Raw genomic sequence first — 7999 nt, 5'->3', positions numbered from 1 at the left:
CTTAAATGCCTGTTGTGTACATCATTAAATGTTTACAACTGTCAATAAACATTTGGTACTGTTGTGTCTATGAGAGGATAGACAGGGAAGCAGTTGGACAAAGAGAAATGCACAGAGTATCTACAGCAAATGATTGGAAATTCCAAAGTGTTGTTAGCTTTAGGGTATGGAAGAAGATTGATTTTCATTCAAATTTTCACAAAAGACTGCGGTTCTTTTCATTCGTGAAGAAGATGTACTGTAGTAAGATGTACTGTAGCGCTGCAATGTCAGTGTCAGAACTGGATTTACCCTTAAATACAAAACTGCTTACTCCTGAGGCAGGATTTAACCTGTTCAAAGTCCCAGACGTGGCAGAAACAGAGCCAATGCCAGGTCAGCGGGTAACACAGCCATTTATGCTGCCATATCTAAGAATGCTGTAATTATCCACACGCCCGTCATTAGACCTACAACCTGCAGTGCCTGCTGGGTTCCTTGGAAACACATAACAGAGATCCCAGACCTAAGAATGAGACGGGCTTTTTTATGGATGAACTTGTAAAGTAGGTAGTTGTTTGGGCCAGTGATAGCTTTTGCCACACAACTATTACCAAACAGTGGTTTGACTACCCAAAGCTTTGTGAAAGTTCATCATTAACAGCAAAGACTAACATGCGATTGCCCAAGCGTGCGTATCAGCGAGACCTTGACACTGCAGCTCCATCCCCGATAGTGTTGTTTCTTTGTCTTGGCCAGGCCCAAACCACACACTGTATATAAAGATGGACGATGCGTACACATAGACAATCAGTCAAAGTTGAAAAAAGCCCCAAATCGCTGAAGAAATAAAAGGTGGAATATAGTTGGCAATTTTGTCATTTAAGAGCCCTGATTGCACATCAATGAATCCAAGCTGGGAGAAATCACAGTCTTAAAGTGTATTTAATTTATGCCTAACTGAAGTAAACGTTTGCATTTTTCCATCCAACTCGTGAAGTAAGACCTGCAGTTGGCGGTCGACTTCATTACCAGCCTTTGATCTCATATGGTTTTCTGTTTGTGGTGCTGGGATGGGCCGGGTTGACTGGCACTAGTGTGGAGACATCCCATGTAAAACTGAAGGACAATAATAGAGCCTTCAAACAAGCTTCACAGCAGGGACATTTTCCTGGACATGAAAATGAGTCCGTTTTAGAAAAGATTTAATCATAAGCCTGTGAAGGCAGCCTGTAATACACCAACTGCAGTGTTTCAAACAGCCATCAACTGGTCACATTAGTGAGAGAGACATAGAGGGCATTTTGTAGATTTGTCATCACACTGTACAATGTCGGCTGACCATAGCTCTTGGCCTCGCTTTAATTTGATACTCACTTCTCCGAAAGGCTAGTCTAAATCAGGTTCACTGCATATTCACATTTCCAGACTCAAAGTGCTTCAAAACCCTAAAACCATCCTCCCTCAATCAATCTTTCTCTTCCGAGCCAAAGTGAGAACACGAAGAAGAAAAAAACTCCCACAAAAACCCCATGACAAGAACAACCTTGCTTGTACTTAATGTTCAGTGTGTAATGACCATGTGCCTTTCAGATGCAGGCAAGCCACTAATCTGGGCAACATCAATACGACCAAAATATTCTGCTTATGTAAACATGTAACATGCAGAGGGGGCCCTGCTGCACATGTGGGCGTCATGTTGAAACACTGGCAGGGGCTTTGTCTTTGTCACATCTGTCATAGGGGTTAAAATCCTACCAAACACTGTGTAGGTCTACTCTTCATGTTTGAATCTAGTTTGTGTACTAGTGATGAGCGGATTGCAGTTTTACCCGTGGTTGATCCGCAGGTCAGGTGGGAAATTTCGTAAAAATGAACATATCTGAATAATAGTGGGTGGGTTTGGGTTGGTGAAATAGGCCAATCGGATGACAATTTGCTTTCGTTTTGGGAGAAACAAGGCCGCTCATTCCCACGGCTGCAGCACTTTGCTTAGTGAATCTTGTCCGTTCCTGCAACAAATGCTGCAAGTGAGTGCTCATTCAGTGCAGCCGGTGCATCATTGAGGTGAGGCGGAGTCCCCAAAACCATGGCACAGTGGATGCTACTCTATTTTTGGAATGTTCATGCGGTTGTGGGTCTTTAAATTAGAGAAAATAATTCCTTTGGGTGGGTGATGGGTGGATGAGTCAAGCATACGTGCGGATTAGGACGTCAGAGCTGATCCGTGCATCTCTATTGAGTACTTTTAATGGTAGGTGCATCATCACCACTGAAATAATCACTTTGTATTGGACCGTGTTGGGGTTGCTTTGTCACACTTGGTATATTGTTTTATTAATGATCAATTAAAGGAAACATATGATGCTTGTTCAGTCTTTCCCATTCCTCTCGTTGTCACATCCCTATGTTAAGTTAAGTTAGTTTAAGTATCTTTTTTGTCATTGCTCAGATTTGTTGACTTGTTTCCTGTTTTATTCAGAAACTCACATCTGGTCTTTTTTCAGGTCCCTTCCCTCCCGTGTCTCCCCCTCCTCTGTTACCCACTCCTGTCCTCATGTGTCACAGCTGTGTCTCATTGTCTCCCCTCGCCTTTAATATTTACTCTCTGTGTCTCTCTCTTATATCTGCCATTTCGTCTTGTAACCTTAGGGTTTAGCGGTCCAGCATTTTGTTTGTCATGTCCTATGTGTATGACCTTCAACCTCCTCGTTCCTGGTACTACTTTTCTGGACACATTCCTGTGTATCGAACCTCCACATTAAACACCATGGGCCTGAACCTGCCTCTGTCTCTGTTTTTCATTACCTCTGACAGTGTGGTATAGCGTGTGATGTAGGTTTTTGTGTATGGAAAATGTCTGAAAAGTTAAAAAGACTAAAGTCTGTAGTAAAGGGAGCTGCTTCACCCCCACAGAAAACACATTCTGGAGTTCATTTCTGAAAATGGCTTATGTCTAACATCAGCTTGCGGAAATAAAGTCGTAAGTGGATTGAAGAGTACAACAAGCATATATGGTACATAGTCTGACCTATTATTGACCAAAATGTTGTTTAATGATAGTGTAAACTGAAAAAATGTGCTCACCCCCAAATTATCGTGTGACTAAATGACCAAACAACATTACGCTAACATGAAGCAGAGCAGCCACTGGTATTTTCATGTCGTACATGTACAAAACATTTTAACCAGCAAAAACCTGTTACTCACACTATTTGTTTGGTTCAGCAAAATGACACTGTGACAAAAGAGAGACAGGCCGGGATAGCGTTTGTTGGTTAACCATTAATGGAGAATGAGAAGTGCAGACAAATACTGTCTGCTGCAGAGCTGTGTTTTAGCCTGTATCACAACATGTAAACTGTAGTATATTGAAGCAAGCTGACTACAGTTTATGATGCATCTTTTGACAACAGCCACGAGGGAAATCATACACGCTCACACTGAATGAAGCCAACCACACTTCCTGATCCGGCAGAAAATTGACCCAGTTTTAGAATAATCCATCACTCAGCATATTTGGGGTCAAATCTGAATTCATCTGTACAGTTCCGATGTTTCTTAGGAACCAGTTTACATATGCTTTACCAGCTCGGTTTTAATTCTGCTAACTGTTTTACTAAACCAGTTCGTAGTGGTAAGATCTTAACTTATAATTAACTTAGTAATATGTTTATGAATATACAACCCAAGAAGTGGAGTAGAACTTGGTGCCCTCTTACAGTAGATTCTTCTTAAAACAAGTTTTTGGGGTCCAGACACCCCCCTCCCCCCAGGTCTCCAACCACTGTTAACAGCTGTGACCCGATCTCATTTTACTGTCTCTGTTCCATCTGATGAGGCTGTTTAGTTGCCCTATAGGAGATTAGAGAGACTGTGAAAACAATTTTATTGACCCATTACTTGCACCATGGAAAGCATGAATCACTGTGTGTGTGTGCGCGCGCGTGTGCGCGCGTGTGTGCAGACTCATTTCCTTTCAGCTGTTATAGGTATAATGGTGCATGTTAAACGCTGAAGTAGACAACTTTAAGCAAACAGCTCCACAGACATGTTGCTAACAGTTCCTTGGGGTCTTTCTCTTGAAGGCTTCATAAACCTGTGTGTTTTTATAACTCGCAGACAAGTGCCAAAACAAAACTGAATTACATGTCTTAATAGGGTGCTGCACTATCAAAAGATGCCAGGACACCTTCAATATGTGTCTGAAACTCAGCTGGAGGGGCACAAGGCTATCCCTCCAAAAGCCATCATCTGATGTTTTGTCGATGACGTCTGAAAAATACCATCTCTCACGTGGCAAGGCCGAGTTTTTGTGAAGTGTTCGGCTGGGTCGAGATCTGAGCCGCCATGTGTTTTTCTTCTGTTTTGTTTTCATGGTCATCAAAACCATTTGCTGGCCATTTGTCGCCCTGGGAGACTAGGAGCAGTAGCTGACTCCCACCAAGACTCAAATCACCATGAATGAGCTTAGTGAGAACAGACCGGCCCTGCGTTTCCTCGGGGGTGGTGGTGGCAGGTTGAAGTTTGGTGTATACCAAACAGACTGATTGCATATTTATTGTAAGCATATATGAGACTAGATTTAACTAAGTTGGCAGAGGCAAATGTCCCATATTAAGGTTTATTGGAGCCAGTTAGAATAAAGCAAGATATCATCGAATATTACATTTATTTTTTGACATTTCCAACATATATTTCTTTATTATTATTTTTACTTCAAATTCACAATCTCAACCTAAAACCACATGTTTGCCAGACATTTCCTGTGATGAAATTCATTGTCTTTTCAACTCAATATACAGACAGTGTCACCAAATATATGATATATACGAAATAAGGATGAAGGGCACTATATTCATCACAGCATGATGAAGCAGTACCCTCGCACATAAGACTGTAGTATTGTGTATCTTTTTTTTTTTAGCTCTTTCTAATTTCTTTTACTTGTTTTGTCTTGACAAAAGAAACATTGTCTTTGTCAGCTACAGCTGGGGTTCAGAAAACAAAGTCGCTGATCTAAGTCCAAAGAAACTGCTACAGCAGCTGTGTGAGGAGGCAGCCATCGTACAGAGGGAGAACGCTCTGGAGGAAATCCAGCAGCTGAAAGAGAAGGTCAGCGCTGCAGATACACTGAACTAATGTCTGAGCTTCATCACAGCAACAATACTGCAAGAAACAGTGTGAACTTGATCGGCTCAAAAAACGACTTGAAGCTGAAGCTCATTAAGACTTTGAGACAATCAAAGCCTCTTACGGTGCTTAGCTGGAAAACCTGACAAAGGTGAACATTGAAGTAGCAGCTACCCGGAGGAAAACACAGGAGCTGTTGAAGGTCCATTTAGAAGAGTGGCAAGAGGAGGAGGCCCCTCTGCGAGACGCAAACAAGCTGCTACAGCAGAACCTGCAGGAGAGGGAGCAGGACGTCGCTGAGAGGCATCATGATCTTAACTTGCCATCTATTTTAAGGAGAGGAGCATGAGGAGGTTTTCAAAGTTAGAAGAGTTGCACTCAAACAGCTGCTGCCGCTCAGCATGCAGGAGAGGCAGGTGCATTACGCCAGTGTTGAGTTTCACTTCTAAGGAAATGAGCTCAGTCAGTACATCCTGTCTGACAAACAACCGAAGGGCCCATCCAACGCCTCACCCTCAGGAAAGTAATGTTTAATTTGCCAAACACTCAATCTGCATTTCTCCCAGACATGTCTAATGGTGTCCAGCTCATGGCTTTGAATTCTTCAAAACCACAGATTACATTCTGTGGCAATAAGCAAGAATATATTTGCATTCTCATCCCAAACCTCTTTTACTGTGAGAAATTCACCCATTAACATAATGAATCTGCTCCATCAGCGGGAAAGTTTCTTTCACAGAAATGTTAAAAAGGAGACTTTCACAATGCTGAGCCTCTAATCATGCTCTTAGAAATCTGGAAACCAGCAAAAAAAAGTTTAGCGGTGTCACACCCATCGGCCGATCAACCTCCAAACCCTCCCTTTCCACTTCACTGTAAAATGGGCAAACTGTTTCCGGTATTGGCTCTGAAAGTGGGTAGTGGACAGAAATCCTGAGGCGCAGAAACATCCAATATGAAAGTATTTCCTAAGAATAATGCGCTGACAGCTCTGGAGCTATGAAAGTCAATGGCAGCAGATATTCATTGAAATGTATTCTTCTCTTCAAACCCAAGAAGCATCTGTTAACATCACTTTTTGTTAAGTCAAGTTTGCATTGACTGTCCTGTTTGACTGATTGGTCTGACTTGGTTTAGAGCCTCTCACCCTTTTCAGCATGTAGTAGCTTCTTGTGTTCCTGCCAACAAAATGAGTCAAGATTTAACCTTGCATTGCAAATTCCACTGTGGTGGAAGCTGAATCAGTTAGTACTGTCCTTCAACAGTAGTAAATAAATGAAGACCAACAGAAGCAAAGTCAAGCTCTTTGTACACCCACTCCATATTTTTTCGAAAGTGTTTTTTGTAATTTATAACCCTCATTCATGGCAGTATAAGGGCACACACAAAGACACACACGCACACACACACACGATGCCTATGCCGCAATTATTAGCTATAATAATTACCTATGCCGCTACTTGTCTTTTTGTCCGGCTCTGAATGCTCTAACAACTCTCTGAAACACAAATAAAACCTTTTTTCGAGATCTTTAATGACAGACAGAAGTTTCAGAGTCAGTTTGAAAACGTGATTGACACAATGTAAGGTCTTGGCATGGTCCCCAAGTCGACGTGCACCACATGATTCTCCACCAGTCCTTCCTGTGCTCTCCTCCTCAAAGCCCAGCTGTCAGTGTTGAAAATATGGCATTTGAATTGGCATTTAAATGCCTGGTTGATCCTGTTATCACAAGTGCGAAAGAAAATCCCCAATGAAAGATAAACTATGAAAATACCAAACTAAGGAGGCGACCGGGCAAAGGACAGAGGTTTCCCTCTCTTACACATAAATCAGGATTAGACTTTATTGAGTTCTTAAAATCCTACCAACCACAATGTAGAAAAAATGACCATCTTGGGAATTCTATGAGCTGTAGACTGAATGCTCGCTCCTCATAAAAGCTTTCCCAGAGGATTTCTTTATGTGCTGTATTAGATTTTTGGCTCTGGTTCTCTGGCGAAGACAGCAAGATGATTTGTTGAGTTCCGCAACAAGTATAGAATCCAACTGAGACTGACAATTACAGTTTAAATTGTATAAACACAAGGACAAGCCGGTTTTACCTCATAGAAATAGATTCCAAATCTTTACATTTTCTGAGGTTTTTCTTGTCACTCTCTTCTCCACCATCTCCATTATGACATGAAATATTCCATGGCAGGTTTGAGTTTCAAAAGTCTTCCAACATTTTGGCAAATAAATGTGTACGATATGTTTTGCCAGAGTTACTTGAGAGGAATTATCGTTCTGTCATGTTTGTCTGTTTAATATGAATCTGGAGCCGGCAGGCAATTGGCTCAGCTCACGTTTAAGACTGGAAGCAGAGGGTAAGAGCAAGCCCTTCCAAAGTCTACCCATGCAAGCCCAACATCAGCAGTTAAAAAGCCTTATCTCACTTGTATGATCCGTAGAAAAATTGGCATTTTGGAAAATCCATTTAGCATCTTGTAACAGATATGAGAATTGTACTCTGAGAAAGCTGTACTTGACATGCTTTGAAAGTTCTGGGCTGTGTTTTTATTTGTTTATCAGCTTCGTCATGAGTCGTTTGTAGTGTAGTGGCTCTTACACAATTGAAACATAGTCAGGAGTTGATATCCCAAACCTTTTCCCGAAAATAGTCGGAGATGTAGTTCCTGGCTGGAAGCAATTGCACAGCAAGAAAGAAAGAGAGGGAGAGAAAGTTGTTCTTACAGTACAGTAATCAGAATGTAGCCAGTGATCAATTTGTTGTTTTTTTCAATATATTTTACATGTCTTTCCTTCTGTAGCCTTAATGCCCCTCTCTCTCGCTGTCAGCTGTCCTTTCTGCTGTCGTCCCATTCACCATCCAGTTCCCCGGTTG

The sequence above is a fragment of the Hippoglossus stenolepis genome, chromosome 6, assembly GCF_022539355.2.
Source record: "Hippoglossus stenolepis isolate QCI-W04-F060 chromosome 6, HSTE1.2, whole genome shotgun sequence".
Lineage (NCBI taxonomy): Eukaryota > Metazoa > Chordata > Actinopteri > Pleuronectiformes > Pleuronectidae > Hippoglossus > Hippoglossus stenolepis.
Note: the sequence above shows the minus strand (reverse complement) of the source record.